The 26,442-nt window shown below is 37.8% G+C and overlaps 1 protein-coding gene across 1 annotated transcript in view; it reads right to left on the bottom strand.

Moving 5' to 3' along the window:
- The window catches only part of PCDH15 (protocadherin related 15), a 1,792,715-nt gene that overhangs the window by 261,571 nt on the left and 1,504,702 nt on the right, over positions 1-26,442 (bottom strand). The window lies entirely within an intron of this gene.

Raw genomic sequence — 26,442 nt, 5'->3', positions numbered from 1 at the left:
ATGTCTTTTTTTAGTGATCTTAAATTCTTTCTATTCTACCAAGGAGCAAACCTCTACTAAACTGTCTTTCAGGGCTTGGACATTTTTCTAGGATGCCTTTCCTGGTTTCCCCAAATCAAGACATTGTCCTTCCACTAACACTCCTTGCCATTTTGTTTTCATTTAGTTCAACAATATAATGTAGCTGCTTGCTCACCTGCTTCTCTTCTACACTATACTTCCTGCAAATTGAGGACACGAAAAATGCATTGCTCCCAGTTTAACTTCTAATGCCTTCTCTGTATTAAGGTTCCGTGAATATTTGCTGAATAAATACTTCATGAGGACTGCTTCTTATGAAGCAGTAAGTGCCTTAAATGAAAATTTTGTTGAATTCACTAATAATAGCCAAAACAATCATTTCTAGTTTACATAATAAATTACATTTTATTATAACATTGAAGGCTCTATGTGATCTTTTTCTAACCTATACTTATACACTAACCTCTCAGAACTAACTCTCTGATGTAAACTCTATGTTTTAATCAAAAGAGTTTATTTATTATGTCAGACAGCTTTTAAATAACTCCAAAATCTCAGCGGTTTTCTCTCACTGATGTTTATTTCTCATCTGTGCAGTATCTACCATGGATTCCATGTAGCTCTTCTGTCTTTACTCAAGGAAGGAGTCTGAAGGAGCAGGCTTTATTGGAACATGTCATTCATGTGACTGGGCTTCCCAGGTTGCAGTGGTAAAGAATCGGCCTGCCAATGCAGGACATGCAGGTTTGATCCCTGGGTTGGAAAGATCCCCTGAAGAAGTAAATGGCCACCCACTCCAGCATTCTTGCCTGGAAATTTCCATGGACAGAGGAGCCTGATGGGCTACAGACCATGGGGCTGCAAGAGTCAGACATGACTGAGGATGCACACATACATATGTACATCCATGTGACCAAGGGCGGGGGAAGAGATAATAAAGCCACAGCTCTTAATGCTTCTGCTTCAATGTGGAACATATCACCTACAAATCTTACATCATCATTGGTGATGTCATAAGATGGGGAAGTAACATCCTTTTGGAGTGTGGGGCAGCAAAAACCTGGAAACAATAATAGAGTCTAGTAGTCCAGTGGTTAGAAATCTACCTTTCAATGTAGGAGACACAGGTTCAATTCCTGGTCAGGGAGCTAAGATCCCACGTGCTGTGGGGCAACTAGGCCCACGTGTTGCAACTAGAGAGCCCATACACCACAAGTAGAGAGCCCACATGCTCTAGAGTCTGTGCTCCACAAGAGAACCCTGTGTGCTGCCCCGTGTGCCCTAGTTTAAGAGAACTAGAGAAACTCCCTCAAGCCACTATAGAAAGCCCAGGCACCACAACAAAAAGATCCAGCAGAGCCAAAAAAAAAAAAAAAAAAAACAGTTTACCTGCCTTGTTGTCCTTCAAACACAAAATGCTCCCTCTTACTTTCACTTCTAGGCATTTGTTTTTATTTTTTTATTTTATTTTTAATTTTATTTTATTTTTAAATTTTACATAATTGTATTAGTTTTGCCAAATATCAAAATGAATCCGCCACAGGTATACATGTGTTCCCCATCCTGAACCCTCCTCCCTCCTCCCTCCCCATACCATCCCTCTGGGTCGTCCCAGTGCACCAGCCCCAAGCATCCAGTATCGTGCATCGAACCTGGACTGGCGACTCGTTTCATACATGATATTATACATGTTTCAATGCCATTCTCCCAATTCTTTCCACCCTCTCCCTCTCCCACAGAGTCCATAAGACTGTTCTGTATATCAGTGTCTCTTTTGCTGTCTCGTACACAGGGTTATTGTTACCATCTTTCTAAATTCCATATATATGCGTTAGTATACTGTATTGGTGTTTTTCTTTCTGGCTTACTTCACTCTGTATAATAGGCTCCAGTTTCACTGGCATTTGTTTTTAAATCCTATGTAATTCTTCAAAACTTACCTCCAGTTTCACTCAGCTTCTTTCTGGGAAACCTCTTCTTTCCATCCAGCCTTCTGATCCCTTTTGCACTCAGCACAAACTACTTTCTATACCTCTATGTTGTGCAATTAAATATTAGGCCTAAAAGTCATGCTCGTCCATTTTTACATAATAAGAGGCATTAATAGGGAAAAAACTTTTAAAATATTTGGCAACAGAAATTGCGACAATGTATGAGAAGTGGGCAGAGAAGGCAATGGCACCCCACTCCAGTACTCTTGCCTGGAAAATCCCATGGACGGAGGAGCCTGATAGGCTGCAGTCCATGGGGTCACTAAGAGTCAGACACGACTGAGCGTATTCCCTTTCATTTTTCACTTTCCTGCATTGGAGAAGGAAATGGTGAGAGAGCCATTTCCTAGGCAGGTTGATAGGAAATCTAGGGGTCCCCAAGAAGAGAGGGGTCTCCAAATGGAGGAAATAGCCTGCAAGTGTCAGACATTTTTATCTCTCTTAAGCGGCAGGAGGAAACAAACTAGCAATATTTTTTTCCTTCTCTATACAAATTTAAAGAGAGGTTTCTCTTAAAATACTGTGTTGCCATAATGACACCTGGTTTCGCCTGAAGTTAGCTATTCTTGAGCCTAGAGATAACCAATGCGTTTTTCTTACGGAAATGTTTGTCTTAAGCTAATGTACTATGCCTTTACCCCAAACTCTGTCTCCAAGTCGGTTCCGCCTCTTGGCCCAAAACCTACTTGACAAACCAGTATGTTATACTCAGATATTGTTCCCCTAATCTATGTAAATGAAACTATTTGTATGGTGGTCTGCCCTTCTTTAAGATTCAAGTTAATTATTTTATGGCCCAGGATAAACCATTTGGTGCCATTCTGTATTTTAAGACATTCCTTTCTTTCATTAACTGACTGCTAGTGACTATATAACATCCAGCTGAAGACTAGCAGGGGGGTACTCTTTCTGCCCCCTTCTGATGCCTATGTCAGAAGCTTTCTCTATCTCCTTTATACTTTAATAAAACTTTATTACACAAAAGCTCTGAGTGATCAAGCCTCGTCTCTGGCCCCGGATTGAATTCTTCTCCTCCGGGGGCCAAGAATCCTGGTGTATTCGAGTGATTCAACAACAACCTTTCAATGGCAACCCACTCCAGTGTTCTTGCCTAAAGAATCCCAGGGACGGGGGAGCCTGGTGGGCTGCTGTCTATGGGGTCGCACAGAGTCAGACATGACTGAAGCAACTTAGCAGCAGCAGCAGCATGAGAAGTGGGAAGTTGGTCAAAGATAGGAATAAGGAAGGGAAGCAAAAGCTCTAGACAGCAAGTACATGCCAATAACATGCCTTCTTTGATTGTGGTTATACTTAATAAAATAAATTAAGTGTCAAATTAAGCAAACCAGTTTAAGCGGTTACAACTTAGTCTAAAGTTCTCTTAATATTTGAATGTAAATTAACTCCAAGTGGTTTATTAAGTAAGTATTAGGAAAAAGCCATGTAGCCCTGTACTACAAGTTTTTACGTGCTCAGCTATCATATATATATATATATATATAATTTCAGTTCAGTTCAGTTCAGTCACTCAGTCGTGTCCAACTCTTTGTGACCCCATGAATTGCAGCATGCCAGGCCTCCCTGTCCATCACCATCCCCTGGAGTTCACTCAAACTCACATCCATCGAGTCGGTGATGTCATCCAGCCATCTCATCCTTTGTCGTCCCCTTCTCCTCCTGCCCCCAATCCCTCCCAGCATCACAGAGTCTTTTCCAATGAGTCAACTCTTTGCATGAGGTGGCCAAAGTACTGGAGTTTCAGCTTTAGCATCATTCCTTCCAAAGAACACCCAGGACTGCTCTCCTCTAGAATGGACTGGTCGAATCTCCTTGCAGTCCAATATAACATCATTTCATTGATGGTGCAAGGTCACATAAAATTAAAATTGCATTTTGTGTTTACTCAGCTCTTCTTACTTCTCCAACATCTTCAGTCCCATATCTTTTCTATGGACAAACATGTTCTAACCCTGAATCTAAGTGTATTCTGCCAAACTAACTATGCTGTCTGTTCCCTGCTTCTTCTAGCTTGAAGCCCTCCCCCTGCTTCACAAACTGGTTATTCTTCAGCCCGCCTGTCAGTACACTCGAAACATCTAAGTTAAAAGTCTTATCACTATGCTCCTACAGCTCACTGCTCCTTTACTGAAGGTGTTATTACTTTTTTATAGCCCTCATGAAATTAGGAGTTTCTTCAGAGCAGGTTAGCTTGTTCATATCTGAGCCATGCATGTTCTTTGCATTGACAAGCAGTAGATAAACATTTTCTGCAAGTATTTCATCTGAAGCTATTTCCATGATGCGGCTGTTAACGTATCATTCCTACGCCAAGCACTCAATCACATGAACAAAATAAAATTTCATTTAGTATGTATACTCTTTTTTTAAAAAAGGAAAACACAAGCATTCCTTTTGATATGTGAATTGAGTGAGTAATCACGTCAATAATTGTTTATTCCAGAATTGTGCCCTTATGCTTTTGTTTTACTGCTTTCTTTTACTTCAAGTCAGCTAGAATCCCATAAGAAAATTTGTTTTTAGTTCAGTTTATTTTATTTTATTTTGTTTAGTTCAGTTTAAAAGTGTTCTAGTATACCTTCAATTTTTTGTGGAATTAAATAGTTTTATTTTCTAATACTCTGTTCCATTGTTGCTTAAACTTTTTTCACTATAACCCACTTAAAGAGGACTTTTAGATATTTTTTTTTCTTCCTAGTTGTACCTCAATGAAAGTTTATTACCACAGATTTATTATATATCTGTTTATGTATATGTTTATCTGTGTTTTTTATATAGATAATATATTTTTGCCTCTCAAAAACTGATTTTTTTTCCATTTGGGGGGTAATATGTCCCAGTTAATATTGAATAGTCAAAAGAAAGTCTTCTCTAACTTCCTAACATAGCATAAATAAACACTGTAGTGTAAACATTATTCCCCTACACTCATTATAATGGCATCCCTTTCTAAAACATTTGTCCTAACTCTCATGCAGGAAACTCTTTCAGGGCATCTCTAGACAGTAGTCAACAGTCATCAGTTTTTAAGTATGAAGTAAGAGAAAACTATTATCGTCATAGATTGCATTTTATATGGTCTGCTTGACTCAGGCATTTCTCGTATAGTTGTGCTCACCTTGTCTGTCAAGTTCTGACACTATTATTTTCTTTTTTGTAAATTTTAAACAGTTTTCTCTATGCTTATTAAAGATGTGATACTTGCTTATCAGATCATCCTCCCTGCTAATCCCAAATTTTAATTTTAATTTTACACAATATTCTTTTATATTAAACACAAGCATTCACATATATTTCTCTAAAGAGCAAAAATAATCTATGTCCTAAGAATTGTCCTTCTATCTATCACAGAACATTTGCTGTTATAGGTCTCACAAATGATTTGCTGGTATCAATGGCAGAAGAAAATTGTAACTGAAGGGTGGGAAAAAAATGTGACAGCCAGGTTGAATTTTCTGTGAAATTCTCCTTTATTGTATTTTATGGAGAATATTCAGATATTAGATTATCAGATGAATATCTAAGACAAATGGGGAGGGAGGAGGGAGGAGGGTTCAGGATGGGGAACACATGTATACCTGTGGCAATTCATTTTGATATATGGCAAAACCAATACAATATTGTAAAGTTAAATAAAATAAAATTAAAAAAACACAGTGGAAAAAAAAAAAAGAAATGAACAAGGCCTTTGGCCAATATGACATCCATTTAATAAGAGAAAGTGTTAGTCGCACAGTCATGTCTGGGATCCCATGGCCTCTAGCTTGCTAGACTCCTCTGTTCATGGAATTATCCAGGCAAGAATACTGGAGTGGGTGCCATTTCCTTCTCCAAAATAAGAGAAAAGTATCTCCTAGAGCTCAAATACTGTGAATAATACTTTGGGTTTGATATAAGCACATACTGCTTCCCAAATGACAACCATAAAATTAAAAAAGGGCTTTCTTTATTTTAAACGTATTATTGCAATCATATCATAGTCACCAACCCTGCTAAAGTCACTGAGGTAGAGCAAGATACAGATTTTGAACTTATGGTTTTATCCTATCAGCCCTCATCCCTTAAGGTGAGCTTAAAATGTAACAGTTTTTAGTTACATTCCATTCCCCCAATCTGAGATATCATCAAATTTGTTCACCTGGAGATACAGGTTTTATATTTATTCCTATGCCAACAATGCACTGAAGTAACAGAAGATTACATTTCCTGTTCTGTTTAACATAATCCTTTAAATTAGTGAAATAAAATTAATTGGAAGAAGTAACTTATCTTTCCTTATTTACTCCCGAGGTCTGATTCATGGGCCTGGGAAAAGAACTGAGATGTACAAAATGTAGAATTTTCTTTCAAATCAGAAATTTTGGATTTATATTCTGCTTGCTCTTCCTTTTTTAGTTGATTTCCTTCCAATTCACTTTCAGAGTACATCCCTACGTGTGTCACTGACTGTGTAAACAGGTGATCACTATTTTAGGATGATCATCACATGGCAGGCATTCTGCAAGGTGCTTTTTGTTTGTTTCCTTAAATTCTGGTGCAAAATGGCACTGCTGTTCACCTTAACGCTACAAATATGCATAATTTTTTTAAAGTTATAGATTTATAAAAGATCCAGATATTTTATCAACATTTTTAAAGTTTTTCTGGTTAAATGAGAGAAAATAAGCCCAATGGGAAATTAAAAAAAAAATAGTGGGGAAAAAACTTCAGTTTCAGTTCAGTTGTTCCAACTCTTTGTGACCCCATGGTCTTCAGCACTCCAGGCTTCCCTGTCCAACACCAACGCCCGGAGCTTACCCAAAACTTGTTTTGGATATACATTTTTTAATTGTTAGCACATCCTCAAAAATGAAATTTTCTTATTTCCCAGTCTAGCATAAAATTTCCCTTAATACAGTGGCATTTATTCTATTAAATTCTTTTGATGGTTAGAAGTGGTCTAGTCAATAAAAGAAGTGGACTCTGATATTAAAAAAATAGATAGAAATCAGGAGTTAAAATGAAGCATATTATTCTGAGAAATCGAAACTCTATATCTACCAAGAATCTTTGCAGATAATAAAGGAGAAAGTTATTGACTTATTTCAAACTTAAAATCTAAAGACTTGGAGACTGAAACTACCCTCCAACATGACAGGTGCGAACACTTTGATTTGGTTTGCCCAGAGGAAGCATTATTCTTGCTACCTTCATAAAGAGTGATTGATTTTGACAAAAGTCTGTCTGTGCAGACTTGGATAAGTATGATACCGAAGAGTCGTAAAACCATTAGAGGAGACTGTAGGCTCAGAAGAACTCTCCATAAAAATGTTGAGGTAGAAGGAATATGACAGTGAAAAAGAGACTATATTTTCTGTATATCCACATCATGAGTTATGATACCTATAGGGAATATTTCCAGGCCTGGGTTTCAGAATCCCAATGAACTAATCCTTCTGAGATATCATAAACTGAATAGGGAGAAAACAAGCCAAAGAAATATTGCCTGCCTTTATTTATTTATTTTGTAGACTAAATCTAGATTAAAAATTACCAAAAAAAAGCCTCCTATCTTTGATTCTTGCATGGCTTGAGGGAAAATATTGTGCTATATAAGGGTTTTTGCTTGAAAACTGGGCTCCCTGTGAAGGAGACAGTGAGACAGGAATCAGATCAGATCCATGCATGTGAAAAGCAGAGACAGAAGCAGGATTGTATTAAGAGAAAAATCTAACTGCACAGGGTCAACAACAGTTTTGGCCAATTCCAGAAGGAGCTCTGGAATAAGAGCTGCACGTTTGAGTTATTCCAGATTAGGTCAAAATGAGAAGGTTTTTGCACTTGGGCTACAGTGAGAAAGGTGTGACCCTTCTCTGTGCAAACTGAAATACTCTGGGAAGTGCCTGGCAGCTGAAGGACATCTTCCTACATCCTTTCAGAAGTCAGAATGTCTTTTCTTGAAGGGGAACCTGAGTAGTGCATCTCAGTCTCCGACACAAGCCAGTATCTGTACTGTCTTCATTAGATTAAAAACTCCTTGTTTAACAGGCTATAATAAAGCATATGTGTGTGTTAGTCACTCAATCATGTCTGACTCTTTGCGACCCCATGAAGTGCAGCCTGCCAGGCTCCTCTGTCCTTAGAATTCTCCAGGCAAGAGTACTGGAGTGGGTAGCCATTCCCTTCTGCAGGGTATCTTCCCAACCCAGGGACTGAAACAATTGCAGGCAGATTGTTTACCATCTGAGCCACCAGATATATATATATATATATATATATATATATATATGCCCTTAGAATTATTCCAAAGTAAATTGTTCATTGCCTTCAAATAAAATAATCGGTTCCAGAGCTATGATTGTCCTGATCCAAGCTAATAATGATCTATTTCTATCCTTATACTCAGAGATGCGGTTCATATTTTCATTTTTATGTTTAATTCTCCTTAAGAGAATTCTCCTGGATATGGTTAGCTTTACATTTTTTCTATCTTTTAGTTCTTACAAAAACCCAACAAGATAGTTATTAATGTCCTTATTTTACAGGTCAGAATACTTCAAAAAAGCTAAGAAACTTTTTCAGGTTCTTATACTTGGCATATGAGAGAATATGGATTTGAGTTTAGGACATTAATATATTATCTGCTTGTGATCTTTGTTCAAGGAAGGAGGCTGTTATAATTGGTGCAGCATCATAAATTATTTTAATGGTATGATAGATTGGAGTCCAGGGATAAGCAGTAAGATGACTTGGAAACATTTTAGAATTCACTCTGAAACAGTTTACTTATTTGTATTATGGAAATTAAGAGCCATATCACAGAAACCCATGCCTTGAAGATTATTATTACATAGTACATCTGAATTTAAATACATCCAATGAGAGAATAAAAAACTAGGTTATAGAAAATTGTCAGTGGTTCCCCTCACATTATTCCTTGCTCTGCCTCAATCTAATCTGGAGTGATACCAGAGGGGGGAAAAAATTCCATAAAGGCAATGAAATTTGCATGAAATCCTGGGAAATACAATATTCGATGTGCCCATAGCTATGAATTTCACTGATTATTTTGAGACATGGAGGTAATCATTTCAAAATAAATCTATAAACCTCCCAACATCTATCCCTGTCTTTTCCATTCTCCTGGTACTAAAACTGAGGAGAATTTCCATCAAAGTATTCAACACCCTCCTACATTCTCAGGGGCTATGCTCTTGGGACTGTGTTGCTTCTTTTTTCAGCATCTTCCACATTCTTCTTATTGAGCCTATTTCCATTAGTCTCTCTTTTATCACCCCCCCCCAAAAAAAAAGTGAATGAAGAAGTAAAAAATAATCACGTCCTACTGTATCTGTTCTCTTGCTACAATTCCTTCACATCCCAATCTTCTAGGGGAAAAAAGGTCAATATACATTATCTCCATTGCTATCCTCATTTCTTACTGAGTTATTTAGTTAGCTAGCTATTCAGTTAGGCCAAGCTAATTTTTTTCCATTTTAGATTTTGCATTTTCTTTTGCTTAGTCTTCCACAGTAGTTTACTTATCCTCCAGTTCCCAGTTTACATAGCTTTCCCGCACAGGAGACTTTCCAGAGCCTCCCAGTACATAGGAAGATACACTCAGAGTACTCATCTCTTCCCTCGCAGTGTGCATGACAATTTTTTACTTTCTTATCCAACAGTGTGTTTATGGACTTAATGGCTGGCACTTCACTGTGGTGTGAGATTCATGACAATGAGGACCTGTCTGTTTCTTCCAGATCTGTGAGTCCAGTGCTCTGTACATAAAAGACACTTTATAAATATTCATTCAAGGATTGGATGAATGAAAGATAAAAGTGATCATAGCCATTCAGCTAAATCTGGAAGTATATCAAGGCAACATATAATTAAGTAGAAACACATATTGATAGATTTTCCTCCTTTTAAATGTGAGAGAGAATCTAACTCTTCAAGAAGAGACAGAAGTTATTACTGTACCATCAGAACCATTTGTACATGTTGTCTTTGTGTTACTTGAGAAACAGTATTCTGATCATAACATTCTTACAAGCTTTAAATTCTTAGTATAATACAGTTGAAATAATATTAAACTTGTGGGACTTCTCTAGTAGTCCAGTGGCTAAGACTTCCTTCCAACGCAGGGGACACAGATTCTCTCCCTGGTCAAGAAGCTAAGACTCCACATGCTTCGGGGCCAAAACCCCAAAACATAAAACAGAAGAAATACTGTAACAAATTCAATAAAGACTTTAAAATGGTCCATATCAAATTCTTAAAAAAAAGAATATTAAACCTTTAGTATAAAAAATTCCCTTTTGTATTCTGTTATTTTATTCATTAGATATGTTATATTCATCAGCTGTGTACTTATTTGCTTCTATCTGAGATGCTATGCCAGTGAAGTGGGAAAGTAATTTAGGCTTTAAAGTACTCTATAAACACTTAGCTGCTACAAATCATTGTTGGCAATTAAACTGCAAATTTAGAAACAGCAACCCTTAACCTAATTGATGGGGACTGAAAGTTGCTACCTGCTCTTTGTTCTTAAAATCAGAACTGTTGCTTTAAATATTCACCTAACCAGCATGTACTAAAATATGTAATATTCTCCAGGTGCTATGCTTGGTTCTAGATACACCCAAGCATTAGATATGTTCCCTAATACCAGTTACTTAATTGCTCTTAAAAATGACACAATTAAATAAAAAAATAAAACACAATTTAAAAAATGAATTTAAAACACAATGTTAAAAATTTTAAAAATAAAATTAAAAAAAAATTGTCAAGTCTTTGCTATATTCAGTTAGTAAATGAATAGAGACACTGATGTATAGATCAGTCTTATGGACTCTGTGGGAGAGGGAGAGGGTGGGATGATTTGGGAGAATGGCATTGAAACATGTATAATATCATGTATGAAACAAGTCGCCAGTCCAGGTTCGATGCACTATACTGGATGCTTGGGGCTGGTGCACTGGGATGCCCCAGAGGGAGGGTATGGGGAGGGAGGAGGGAGGAGGGTTCAGGATGGGGAACACAGGTATACCTGTGGCGGATTCATTTCGATATTTGGCAAAACTAATACAATATTGTAAAGTTTAAAAATAAAATAAAATTTAAAAAAATTGTCAAATCTTTGCTATATTCAGTTAGTAAATGAATAAAATTGGAATAAAATTGGATGTTTACTGCAGTTGCTAACAAAGTACTTCACGTCACTTAGATATAATCATTTCTATGCATGTATATATACATAGAAACTGATAGTTGTTTAGTACTTTCTAGTTTGAAGGCTGCTTTTATGTAAGTTATCTTTTTTTATCATCACAATAAAACTGTAAATATGTTATTATAGCAGAATTCCCTGGCTGTCCAGTGGTGAGGATGCTGTACTTCTACTGTAGGGGGCACAGGATAGATCTCTGGTTGGGGAACAAGGATCCCTCAAGCTGAGTGACGTGACCAAAAAAAATAAAAATAAGAAAAGTTATAATCGCTTTCATTTTACTGATGAGAGAACTGATATTATATAAGCTTAAACATATTGACCAACTTGTACAGCTAGTAAGTAGCAGAATTAAAATTCCAACCCAGATTTGCACTATAAATCTTTTGCTTTTCCTACTATATCAACTTTCTTCCCCCTCATTTTCTCTTTGTTCTCTCTATTCATTGCATTAATATCTGCAAATCTACATGATAATTAATGCATTAAGAAATGTACATTACTGCATACTGTATTTATACATGCCTCAAATCTTACGTTTCATGTCAATCTACTTGCACTATCTAAATTTAACTTCATTAAAAAGTGATATAATCATCAAAATAATTATAAACTTTGTTCATTTATAAAGTAATGAGCATTGTGTGCGTTTTGTGCTTAGTTATGTCCGATTCTCTATAGCCCAATGGACTGTAGCCCACCAAGCTCCTCTGTCCATGGAATTTTCCAGTCAAGAATACTGAAGCAGGTTGCTATTTCCTACTCCAGAGGATCTTCCCAACCCAGAGATCAAACCCACGTCTCTTCATATTCTGCACTGGAAGGAGGATTTTTTACCACTAGTGCCAAATATAAAGTAAAATTAATATTCATCTCTCTTCGAAAGAATATGATTGCATCTAAAATAAAACAAGGTAATCTTATCTTTATGTCATAATTGGTTTTATGTATATAGCACACAAAGCATGGTCTATCAGGCTGTAGCGCAGGGTTAAGAGAGATGATGGAAAAATATACCACTAGACAAGCAGTCACATTTCAAATCTGGATTTTGAATTCTATACAAAATTGTTAACGATCCATACACAGCATGTTGGTTTTTCCAGTTATGATGGCAGATACTTCATAAATGCTGAGTGTCAACATATGAAGATTTGAATGCAAGTCCTGAAACTTAAGCAGGGTTCTGTTGTTGCAGGTTAATTTTTAACTAGGCCTTCTGGGATTTCATACAAATTGAAACAGGCAGGAAATCTATTTAAAGAAGGCTTGAAGCAAAAGCTTACACTTAATACTAAACTATGCTTGAGTATAAAGAGAGGAGAAATAAACACTAAAGGGATAAAGACTCAAGAAATCCTTTTTTTCCTTTTAGGAAATAGAGTTGGAACCAAAGAATATTTTCAGTGGAGCATTCTTCAAAAACATGACTGTGTAGACACAGAACCAATGTTATTTTTATCAAATAAAACAAAATGAACATAGATAAATAAAAATGTATACTTATATAATCATTTAAATGCTGAAAGCTAAATTAGTCCCCACTTTTTGATCCCATAACACTTTGTACATGCCTGTGTCAGCACTTTTCATATTGCATTGTATATAATTATTTGCATTTATACCTCTGCTATCTAACGTACATTCTAAAAGAGACAATGTGTTTTGTGCGCATTAATGCTTTAGTGTAGAATTGTGGTTTCTTCTCAATATATGTTAACTGAATTATTTTTGAATCATGTAATTTTTCTTACTCTTGTATTAGAAAAATATAGCAATGAATAAAAATATAAAATACTTATTTTAAGTTTGGTTTGAAATCATTCATATATGTTTTCATGCATTTATGTATTCATCTATAAGTCAGTCAGTTCAATCGCTCAGTCATGTCCGACTCTTTGCAACCCCATGAATCACAGTACTCAAGGCCTCCCTGTCCATCATCAACTCCCAGAGTTCACCCAAACTCATGTCCATCGAGTCAGTGATGCCATCCAGCCATCTCATCCTCTGTTGTCCCCTTTTCCTCCTGTTCCCAATCCCTCCCAGCATCAGGGTCATTTCCAATGAGTCAACTCTTTGCATGAGGGGGCCAAAATACTGGAGTTTCAGTTTTAGCATCAGTCTTTCCAATGAACAGCCAGGGCTGATCTCCTTTAGAATGGACTGGTTGGATCTCCTTGCAGTCCAAGGGACTCTCAAGAGTCTTCTCCAACATCACAGTTCAAAAGCATCAATTCTTCAGCACTCAGCTTTCTTCACAGTCCAAGTCTCACATCCATACATGACCACAGGAAAAACCATAGCCTTGACCAGACAGACCTTTGTTGGCAAAGTAATGTCTCTGCTTTTGAATATGCTGTCTAGGTTGGTCATAACTTTTCTTCCAAGGAGTAAGTGTCTTTTAATTTCATGGCTGCAATCACAATCTGCAGTGATTTTGGAGCCCCCAAAAATGAAGTCTGACACTGTTTCCACTGTTTCCCCATCTATTTCCCATGAAGTGGTGTGACCAGATGCCATGATCTTCGTTTTCTGAATGTTGAGCTTTAAGCCAACTTTTTCACTCTCCTCTTTCACTTTCAACAAGAGGCCTTTTAGTTCCTCTTCACTTTCTGCCATGAGTGTTGTCATCTGCATATCTGAGGTTTTTGATATTTTACCTGGCAATCTTGATTCCAGCTTGTGCTTCCTCCAGCCCAGCGTTCCTCATGATGTACTCTGTGTATAAGGTAAATAAGCAGGGTGACAATATACAGGCTCGACGTACTCCTTTTCCTATTTGGAACCAGTCTCTTGTTCCATGTCCAGTTCTAACTGTTACTTCCTGACCTGCATATAGGTTTATCAAGAGGCAGGTCGGGTGGTCTGGTATTTCCATCTCTTTCAGAATTTTCCACAGTTTATTGTGATCCACACAGTCAAAGGCTTTGGCATAGTCAATAAAGCAAAAATAGATGGTTTTCTGGAACTGTCTTGCTTTTTTGATGATCCAGCAGATGTTGGCAATTTGATCTCTGGTTCCTCTGCCTTTTCTAAAACCAGCTATTCATGTATATTTATTGTCAAATTTGTGCTGAACAGCATTTTAGGGGCTGGGCCTGTAAATAAGCATAAGAGCAAAGTGCTCTTTGATGTTATATCACTTGAACTATACTGAAAAAAAGTAGATGTTAAAAAATGCTGCTAAGTCGCTTCAGTAGTGTCCGACTCTGTGCAACCCCATAGACAACAACCCACCAGGCTCCGCTGTCCCTGAGATTCTCCAGGCAAGAACACTGGAGTGGGTTGCCATTTCCTTCTCCAATGCATGAAAGTGAAAAGTAAAAGTGAAGTTGCTCAGTCGTGTCCGACTCTCAGCGACCCAGTGGACTGCAGCCTACCAGGCTCCTCGGTCCATGGGATTTGCCAGGCAAGAGTACTGGAGTGGGCTGCCATTGCCTTCTCCAGATGTTAAAAAATAATTGCCTTTAAAATCACTAGAGCAATAACCTCCAGTAATAAAGATACACAGCACAATCACACCATCTAGGAGAGCTTCTAGCCTGCCCTTCTGGAATTGACATTCTAATAGGGAACATACAGGTTTGAAAAAAGTTACACAAAGAAAAAATTTCAAATTTTCATGAGTATTGTGAAAAAAAAAAAGTATAGAGAGTATGAAAGCGTATATATAGAGGTGCTTAATCCAATCTTGTGAGGCCAAGAAAACAAATGGCATTCAGTTTCCATCCATCACTCCTGAACTATAGGTCTAATAAGGCCAGAAATCCTCATGATGACTTTCACTTGTACTAAGTACAAGTCATGACAAAATCATTGCACTTTTTTCCCCTTAGGAAAATGGTATTAGATACAGTACATTTTGATTTTAGTAAACTTAAGATTTCTTTTCATCCATTTTAGTTGTTAAAACAGGGGGAGAAATGCTTCCTAGATGATGACATAATAATTTAGATTTGGAACTGAGGGAAGAATCATCCCCAAGTTGGACTTCAAGCTTGACAAGATTCTGATAGCAGCCTGCAAGCTTCTAAGTAATTAATAATTGGTTCCACATTGTCAGCCATTTTTTGGAAGGCATAAAAGACATGACTTTGAAATGTATTCATGGTTAGAAACTTTAGCAAAATGGGTCATACCATAGACCCATTTGTTGAATTAAAAATAAAATATATCTCAAAGTAAGTCTCAAAATTCAAGAGTATAAGATGTTATTGCTGCTGCCACTACTGTTACATTAGCTGTTAGAATTCTTTTACGCTTGGACAATTGTGAGTTCTCTCCTTCAAACCTTAAGCAAGTCTATAAACTAGACTTATTCTTTCCATTTTGTAGACAAGGACACTGAGTTTCAAGTAGACTAGATAATTTGCCAAAGTCACAGAGTTGCTAAGTTGTAAAACTAGAGTTCAAGAGACTGTCTAATGTCAAGACTAGTGTTCTTAACCAGAATTTTAGGCTGCTTCCAATGAAAGTAATTACAGGTTCTTTAGGATTTCACAGGTTGATGCAACTGATTCTGCCACTTGCCACACAGTCCTGGCAAAGTAACTCACCTCTTAAAGTCTGCAGGTGTAGAGAAAATACTAGTGAAAGGAAGTGAATTGAAAGTTGCTTAGTCATGTCCAACTCTTTGTGACCCCATGCACTGTAGCCTGCCAGGCTCCCCTGTCCATGGAATTCTCTGGGCCAGAATACTGGACTGGGTAGCTGTTCCCTTCTCCAGGGGATCGGCCCAACCCAGGGACCACACCCAGGTCTCCTGCATTACAGGAGGCTTCTTTACCATCTGAGCCACCAGGGAAACCCAAGAATACTGGAGTGGGTAGCCTATCCATTCTCCAGTGGATCTTCCAGACCCAGGAATCGAACTGGGGTCTCCTGCATTGCAGGTGGATTCTTTACCAGCTGAGCTTATCAGGGAAGCCTACTATATTAGATTTTGTGGCAATTGAAAGAGCTAATACACAGAAAGCACTTGGAACTGTATCTGGCATGTAGCAAACAATCAATATGTTAGTTAATAACACTGCTACTGTTTTTTAATTTTATAATCAATATCTTCCTAGATTTATAACCATGGCTAAATGCCTACAGATCTGAGTGGAATTGAGATACTCTCTCAAAAATTTATCTAGAACTTATTCATTGCCATTTGCTTAATTTTCAATAAATTTTCACAAGGATCCAGACAGTCTTCTCACCTACTCTTATTTCAAAAGCCAATAGTAAGCCAAATATTAAAAAAATAATAAAATAGTAAGCAATACATGGTACTACTGTCTTAGAATATGTTTTCTGAAGATTTTTATCTGTACCATCTGTTTTGAAAATTTTATTTCTGTATGTCCTTGTGATTACCTATTTAAAAAAAAAACAGTGTGTACATATCAACCAGAATTGACATGCATCATCTCTTTGAAATAAAAATTTAAAATATTAAGTGATCCACATTAAGTCTGTGGAAAATGTTATGCATTTGTGAATTATTTTTTAGCTCATGGGATTTGTGATTTCCAGTTGAGTGACAATCAGAAAAATCATAAAGGCAAACTTGCTTACAAAAGTCAACAATATTTACATAATTGATGAAACTTTGTTGCTGCTGCTGATGCTAAGTCGTTTCAGTCGTGTCCAACTCTGTGCGACCCCATAGATGGCAGCCCACCAGGCTCCCCCGTCCCTGGGATTCTCCAGGCAAGAACACGAGTAGGTTGCCGTTTCCTTCTCCAATGCATGAAAGTGAAAAGTGAAAGTGAAGTTGTTCAGTCATGTCTGACTCTTAGCGACCCCATGGACTGCAGCCTACCAGGCTCCTCCATCCATGGGATTTGCCAGGCAAGAGTACTAGAGTGGGGTGCCATTGCCTTCTTGAGCTGTGTTAATTCATTAGTTCTTCCTCTGAATGACATAATTTCAATGCACTAATATTGACATTTTGTCTCTTCAGGACCAAGATTACCTGCAATTTTTAGTGATACCAAAAGTTGAATATAAAAATTTTTAGGCATAAATATTTTGACTGAAATGTATGTCCCATTAATTAAAGGAAAGTATGTCAGTAATCCAGAGTTTCAAGGCGGGAGGAGATAGCCTTTCTTACTTTTTTTGAATTAATAAAAAAATCCGTATTTGAAGGGACAAAGTAGAATCTGCTCACTGATATTTTCTTACCTTTCTGTATTTCTATTTTACCTTGATTTCTCTACCACTATCTCCTCTGTTTCTCCTATCAGCATTAAAGTTTTCACTGCTAAAAAGAAAAAAAAAAAGTACTGTATCTAGAAATTGTTTTGTACCATACAGTTTAATGAAGAGCTTAATTAAATGAAAAGTGAAGCAATTCATAAATAACCAATTTTGTAGTAATTTTATTTTACTGGCCTATACTTACTGTTTATCTACAATAAATGGTAAGAAGTATCTAGATTTGAAACCTTCACATTTTCAATAAAGTTAACAATTACCCTCATATAGAAACTCAGACACATTCTCTGTGTACCAGCAGAAATCATATTTTAAAAAAAATCATAGCAGGATTGATTATAATAGCCTTAAACTAGAAAACACTCAAACATTCATCAATAGTAGAATGTGAAAATGCATGTGGCACAGACACACACAGAAAATAAAGTATATGAATAGGTAGGTAGAAAAGTGGTTGAATCTTCAAAAAGACAAAGGTGAATGAATGAAGGTAGATACTATAACATGCATTCTGTTTATACACATTAAACATAGAAAAAGTAAACTATATTACTTGGATGCTTATTTAGTTGCTACATTTGCAATAGAAAGTAAGAAACCATCAGAGTGGTTTATTGCTGGTGGAGGAAAGTAATTAGGGCTAGGAAGAAGCATGCAGGGGGCTTTCCTGATAATGCATTATATGCTGCAGTTATACTTACATTTACTTTATAATAATCTATTAAATTTTGCATTCATGTTTAATCCCTGTCTATATATTAGAGATTTTTTTCTTAAAGTTTAAAGGACATAATTTGGTCTTAACAAAAGGCTTCAGAAACATTTGCAACCCTTCTTGTGAAACCAAAAACTGATTGCCAAGTTTCTTCTTCAGTGAAGCAGTAAAGCCAGTGCAAGTAATTGTAGTGAGCTATAACATTTGTAGAGAAGGATAACTAAATCCAACTAAAGTGAATAGGCCATGAATTCTCATCAGTCTATAAAACATAAGTGTAATTTGTATAAGCTTGAATCTCATAAATAAGTAATGCAGCATTAAAAGGCAAAGCAAGATGAATAGAGCAAGGGTTTGTGAAGCAAAAAATAGTTGGTATTTCTTCTTAGGCAAATATTAAATAATTTAGATAGGTATATATTTTAAATGGGTAGGTGAAAAACACAACTCCAAATATATGACCCAACAAGCTGGGTATGTGTTGGTTACAGTTTTCCTCCTTGTAATCTTATACCTGGAAATGTCCCTCATTATCATTTCCTGGTCTCACAGGTGATAAATACTTTGTCCTTTTCTAAATATAAGTTTCCTTACCTTGGACATTGGATGTGGGGTAGCTCCCCTCGGCCACCGCCCCTGACCTTGGAGGTGGGATAACTCCTCTCAGTCGCTGCCATGTCCAAGGTATGGAGCAGTGGCTGCCCTTTGCTGGAGCAGCCATGAAGTGATACCCCATGTCAAGGCAAGAGAAACTGAAGTAAGACAGTAGGCACTGAGACAGGGCATCAGAGGGCAGAGAGACTGAAACCACAATCACAGACAACTAGCTAATCTGATCACACGGACCACAGCTTGTCTAACTCAATGAAACTAAGCCATGATGTGTGGGGCCACCAAAGACAGATGGGGCATTGTGGAGAGGTCTGACAGAATGTGGTCCACTGGAGAAGGGAATGGCAAACCACTTCAGTATTCTTGGCTTGAGAACCGCATGAACAGTATGAAAAGGCCAAAAGATAGGACACTGAAAGATGAACTCCCCAGGTCAGTAGGTGCCCAATATGCTACTGGAGATCAGTGGAGAAATAACTCCAGAAAGAATGAAGGGATGGACCCAAAGCAAAAACAAAACCCAGCTGTGGATTTGACTGGTGATAGAAGCAAGGTCCAATGCTGTAAAGAGCAATATTGGATAGGAACCTGGAATATTAGGTCCATGAATCATGGCAAATTGGAAGTGGTCAAACAGATGGCAAGAGTGAACGTTGACATTCTAGGAAACAGCAAACTAAGATGGACTGAAATGGGTGAATTTAACTCAGATAACCATTATATCTACTACTGTGGGCAGGAATCCCTTAGAAGAAATGGAGTAGCCATCATGGTCAACAAAAGAGTCTGAAATGCAGTACTTAGATGCAATCTCAAAAACAAAAGAATGATCTCTGTTTGTTTCCAAGGCAAACCATTAAACATCATGGTAATCCAAGTCTATGCCCTGACCAGTAATGCTAAAGAAGCTGAAGTTGAACAGTTCTATGAAGACCTAAAAGACCTTATGGAACTAACACCCCCAAAAGATGTCCTTTTCATTATAGGGGACTGGGATGCAAAAGTAGGAAGTCAAGAAACACCTGGAGGAACAGGCAAATTTGGCCTTGGAGTACAGAATGAAGCAGGTCAAAGGCTAACAGAGTTTTGCCAAGAGAACACACTAGTCATAGCAAACACCCTCTTCCAACAACACAAGAGAAGACTCTACACATGGACATCACCAGATGGTCAACACTGGAATCAGATTGATTATATTCTTTGCAGCCCAAAGATGGAGAAATTCTATACAGTCAGCAAAAACAAGACCCGGAGCTGACTGTGGCTCAGATCATGAACTCCTTATTGCTAAATTCAGACTGAAATTTAAGAAAATGGAGAAAACCACTAGACCATTCAGGCATGAGCTAAATCAAATCTCTTATGGTTATACAGTAGAAGTGAGAAATAGATTTAAGGGACTAGATCTGATAGACAGAGAGCCTGATGAACTATGGATCGACATTCGTCACATTGTACAGGAGACAGGGTGAAGACCATCCCCAAGAAAAAGAAATGCAAAAAAGCAAAATGGCTGTCTGGGGAGGCCTTACAAATAGCTGTGAAAAGAAGAAAAGTGAAAAGCAAAGGAGAAAAGGAATGATATACCCATTTGAATGCAGAGTTCCAAAGAATAGCAAGGAGAGATAAGAAAGCCTCCCTTAGTGATCACTGCAAAGAAATAGAGGAAATCAATAGAACAGGAAAGACTAGAGATCTCTTCAAGAAAATTAGAGATACCAAGGGAATATTTCATGCAAAGATGGGCTCAATAAAGGAAAGAAATGGTATTGACCAAACAGAAGCAGAAGATATTAAGAAGAGGTGGCAAAAATACACAGAAGAACTGTACAAAAAAAGATCTTCATGACCCAGATAATCACGATGGTGTGATCACTCACCTAGAGCCAGACATCCTGGAATGTGAAGTCAAGTGGGCCTTAGAAAGCATCACTACGAACAAAGCTAGTGGAGGTGATAGAATTCCAGTTGAGCTATTTCAAATCCTGACAGATGATGCTGTGAAAGTGTTGCACTCAATTTGTCAGCAAATTTGGAAATCTCAGCAGTGGCCAAAACTGGAAAAGGTCAGTTTTCATTCCAATCCCAAAGAAAGGCAATGCCAAAGAATGCTCAAACTACTGCACAATTGCACTCATCTCATATGCTAGTATGCTCAAAATTCTCCAAGCCAGGCTTCAGCAATATGTGAACTGTGAACTTCCTGATGTTCAAGCTGGTTTTAGACAAGGCCGAGGAACCAGAGATCAAATTACCAACATTGGCTGGATCACGGAAAAAGCAAGCGAGTTCCAGAAAAACATCTATTTCTGCTTTATTGACTATTCCAAAGCCTTTGACTGTGTGGATCACAATAAACTGTGGAAAATTCTGAAAGGGATGGGAATACCAGACCACCTGACCTGCCTCTTGAGAAATTTGTATGCAGGTCAGGAAGCAACAGTTAGAACTGGACACGGAACAACACACTGGTTCCAAATAGGAAAAGGAGTACGTCAAGGCTGTATATTGTCACCCTACTTATTTAACTTATATGCAGAGTACATTATTTGAAAGGCTAGGCTGGATGAAGCACATGCTTCATCAATCAAGGTTACCAGAAGAAATATCAATAACCTCAGATATGCAGATGACACCACCCTATGGCAGAAAGTGAAGAGGAACTAAAAAGCCTCTTGATGAAAGTGAAAGAGAAGAGTGAAATAATTGGCTTAAAACTCAACTTTCAAAAATCTAAGATCATGGCATCTGGTCCCATCACTTCATGGCAAGTAGATGGGGAAACAGTGGAAATAATGGCTGACTTTTTTTTTTTTTTTTTTTTTTTTTTTTTGAGCTCCAAAATCACTGTGATGGTGATTGCAGCCATGAATTTAATTAAAAGACACTTACTCCTTGGAAGGAAAGTTATGACCAACCTAGACAGCATATTAAAAAGCAGAGACATTACTTTGTCAACAAAGGTCCATCTTCTCAAGGCTATGGTTTTTCTAGTAGTCATGTATGGATGTGCAAGTTGGACTATAAAGAAAGCTGAGCGCAGTAGAATTGATGTTTTTGAACTGTGGTGTTGGAGAAGACACTTGAGAGTCCCTTGGACTGCAAGGAGATCCAATCAGTCCATCCTAAAGGAGATCAGTCCTGAATGTTCATTGGAAAGACTGATGCTGAAGCTGAAACTCCAATACTTTGGCCACCTGATGTGAAGAGCTGACTCATTGGAAAAGACCATGATGCTGGAAAAGATTGAGGGCAGCAGGAGAAGGGCACGATAGAGGATGAGATACTTGGATGGCATCATGGACTCAATGGATATGAGTTTGGGTGAACTCTGGGGGTTGATGATGGACAGGGAGGCCTGGCGTGCTGTGGTTCATAGGGTTGTAAAGTGTTGGACATGACTGAGTGACTGAACTGACTAACTAAATATAAGTTTCAATTGTTCTTTGCTTTAATACTGCTTTTTAAATCAGCCCTATACATATTATTTTACTTTTTGAAATTCTAAAAGTAGACAGATTTCCAAGATCAATGCTTTCTCTCTATTTATCAGTACAACTTATTTAGTTGCAGGCATGTGTGTGAGGTTAACCAAATAGGTATTTTAGATTGTGACATATATCATACTTCTCTTTCTATAACATTCATGAATCCTCAGTAGAAAAATATACTTTCAGCTCATTTTATTCCATTGTTGCTGCTGCTGCTGCTGCTGCTGCTGCTGTTAAGTCGCTTCAGTCGTGTCCGACTCTGTGTGACCCCATGGACTGCAGCCTACCAGGCTTCTCCGTCCATGGGATTCTCCAGGCAAGAACACTGGACTGGGTTGCCATTTCCTTCTCCAATACATGAAAGTGGAAAGTGAAAGCAAAGTCGCTCAGTCGTGTCTGACTCTTAGTGACCCCATGGACTGCAGCCTACCGGGCTCCTCCATCCATGGGATTTTCCAGGCAACAGTACTGGAGTGGGTGCCATTGACTTCTCCTTTTATTCGATTAGGTCTAGTTGAATTTAGCACCTTCTAAGAGTGCTCCAATACCCAAATATTGAGCTGGGTAGTGCGATTTCTAAGATCAATATAACACAGTCTCTGCTTTCAAGAAATTTAAATAAGTGGAAAAATTCAATATCCTTTAGTAAGCACCACCAAAAAGTTATGCACCAAATAAGATGGACCATGAATATGAGACATTTAGGACATAGGAAAGTTTAGAGAAAGCTTTTTATGGAGGAGATTATTGTTGTTTAGAATTTTCAAGGATGAACTATAGAAATCAAAAATGAAGAAAGAAGAAACCAGGGCAAGGGGCATGAGCAGAGGCAAACAGACTTGGGAGAGTTCTGAGAACACACATCAGTGATCACATGCAGGGCAGTATTCTTGGAGGTGAAGTTCTATGAGCAGTAATGGGACGTGTGCCTTCTTTCCTGCATCGATGGACATTCACCATTGAACTATGCTTGTTAACACTGAACTGAATGCTTGTTAAGAGACATCTCAGCAGTTACACTGAGGATAATTATGAGGGTTTTTACGATTACTGTTTGGATAACATACTAAGAGGTTGTAGCAATAGGTCAGATGACAAATAATGAGAGCCTGACTGTGATTGTTTTGGAGAGAGGGGAAATTTTGAGAACTGTTTGAAGCATGCACAATTATCAAGATTGGGGACTGACTGGATATGGACAGCGAGGAAGAAAGAGAAGTCTGCAATGTCTCTCCCATTTGGCCTGGGAATAATGAACTGAAACACAGAATTCAGGAGAAGAAAACCTTACTGAGGAAGGTAAAAATAAGGTTTCAATCTTAAACATGTTGAATTTGAGGTACCACAGGTCACTCAGTGGATTTGTTTTACAGGCAAATGTTTATTTGAGGTGGTAGGCTGAAGGAGTAGAAGAGGTTAAAGATATAACTGTGGAAGATATCAGCATCTAAGTGTAATTAAAATTGTGGGCTTTAGTGTCAGTGGGATTTCCCTTCAGAAAAATGTGTAGGATTAAAACAAATGAGTAGACACCTCCAATACCCAAAGTTTCTTTAGGAGGTGATGGTTATGTTTTCTACCTTGATTGTGGTGATGGTAACACAAGAGTACATGTATATTTCCCAACTCAAACTCCCCAAATTGTATACATTAATTATCTGTCCCTTTGTGTATACCTGTTATACCTCAGTAGAGATATGTGGGGGAAATGACTAATACAGTATTTACTTTGAAAAGGTTTATGAAGAAACAGATAAAGAAAGGCAAAAAGAACCAGATGTGCTTAAGCATGAAAACCAGGAGCAAACAGGTAGCAGAAATCTCATGAAGGAGAACGCGAGATCCATCTCAAATGCAACAGTGAAGTTATTCAGATAAAGATGACCTTTAGCTATAAGGAGGTTGTTAGTTACTGTGGGGTTGAGGATGGATATCATTCATTATGCATCTGGTATTATACAGCTGTGAATATTTATATGCACACACATGTATGCATGCATAAATATATCTATTATAATAGCTGACAGTAAGACTAAAAACTGGTGAAAGGATAGATTCCAAGTAAATATTATAAAAATATATGCATAACATTTTCTAATCTATTTATGAACTGCTAATAGAATACCTGAAAAATCACCAAGCTTCAAAAATATCTTGTAGTAATATCTTTACTACAAATATTTTAGATAGCAGCATTAAAATGGGCATCATTAAGTTTTCAAACTGTGTGGGGTTCTTTTCTTTACTTGACTGAGTATAGTGTTTGCATTATATAGTTTGACTTGACAAGAGAACCCATAAAAATCCCCACTTGTGGCCCACTTAAAAAAGAAGTATTATAGTTTTAGGCACTGCTGAACATCATGCTGAGCTACAAAAAATAAATAAAACACCATAAAGCTCCCCACCTTCATTTCACTTTTAGATCACCACATAGAGATACAACAAATACATTAATCAAAGGCAGACCACTGAGATTCAGATATATTTTGTTAAATATTAAATTGTATAGTTGAAGGAAAGATCAATTTCTTTTTAAAAGTGACACCATTGCCACCCTTCTAAACACTGCAGTTTACTAATGATTTTAAAACTGCTTTAAGGGTTTGAAACTGAATCACTACCACTTCATCCCAGCTGAGATTTAGAATGCGAATCTCACAATAGGAATACATTTATGTTTCAGGTTAAATAAATTCAGCCTCTTTTCTTTTAGAACTGGAAGAACATTTTGTTGACTCAGACCTCTATTTCTGTTACTTAGAGCTAAAAGAAGTCAGTTCAGCATAAGAATTTCTACAGGGCATTAATTGGAATTTCTCTGGCAAGAGGCACACTCTGTATTGTATACAATGCTGAGAAGCTTTTTTAACCTTAACGGGCAATGTTGTTTCCAAGTAAGTCTTCTTTGCTGCCTCTGTGCAAGCAGGCGTGCCCAGGGCTACTGTGAAAATGGACATGAAGAACTAAAAAATAATTCTAGCCCCTAAGAACTCAGTGAGATGCTGTCATGAAGGCTAGACATCTTTGATATGAGCTCCAAAATTTATTTCAGGTGCCATCCCCTCAGTCTCCAGTGACCCAAAATATGCACACAGAGTGATGTGTTGAAGCACCGACAGCAGCCAAGTATTTCTAAGTGAAAATACCCTCTCATTTCCCCTTGATAAGGTAGAGTTTATCAGAAGGTATAAGTATCATGATCTCCTACTTCCTAAGACCCAGGGTTCATAATGGGACCAAGGTCATCTGCCTGATTCTTACATGTTAGATCCTTCCATTTTAAGAATAAATAGGATTTGGTCAATACACCCAAGCAGTTTACCAAACTTGTTTAAAATGACTTAATCCCAACCACAGATCCAGCTTTACCCTCAAGTATTTACCCTATTTGGGCTTCCCTGTTGGCTCAGAGGGTAAAGAATCCACCTGCAATGTGGGAGACCCATGTTTGATCCATGTGTTGGGATCCCCTGGAGGAGGGCATGGCAACCCACTCCAGTATTCTTGCCTGGAGAATCCCCATGGAGAGAGGAGCCTGGTGGGCTACAGTCCATAGGGTCACAAAGAGTCGGACATGACTGAGTGACTAAGCACATACACATATACATTATTTAACAGTAAGTAAACAGAATGGGAAAGACTAGAGATCTCCTCAAGAAAATTAGAGATACCAAGGGAACATTTCATGCAAAGATGGGCACAAAAAAGGACAGAAATGGTATGGACCTAACAGAAGCAGAAGATATTAAGAAGAGATGGCAAGAATACACAGAAGAACTGTACAAAAAAGATCTTCATGACCCAGATAATCATGACGGTGTGATCACTGACCTAGAGCCAGACATCCTGGAATGTGAAGTCAAGTGGGCCTTAGAAAGCATCACTACGAACAAAGCTAGTGGAGGTGATGGAATTCTAGTTGAGCTATTTCAAATCCTGAAAGAGGATGCTGTGAAAGTGCTGCACTCAATATGCCAGCAAATTTGGAAAACTCAGCAGTGGCCACAGGACTGGAAAAGGTCAGTTTTCATCCCAATCCCAAAGAAAGGCAATGCCAAAGAATGCTCAAACTACCACACAATTGCACTCATCTCACACTCTAGTAAAGTAATGCTCAAAATTCTCCAAGCCAGGCTTCAGCAATATGTGAACTGTGAACTTCCTGATGTTCAA

This window comes from Bubalus kerabau, chromosome 22 (genome assembly GCF_029407905.1).
Source record: "Bubalus kerabau isolate K-KA32 ecotype Philippines breed swamp buffalo chromosome 22, PCC_UOA_SB_1v2, whole genome shotgun sequence".
NCBI lineage: Eukaryota > Metazoa > Chordata > Mammalia > Artiodactyla > Bovidae > Bubalus > Bubalus kerabau.
This window is presented reverse-complemented; position numbering and strand designations above follow the sequence as displayed.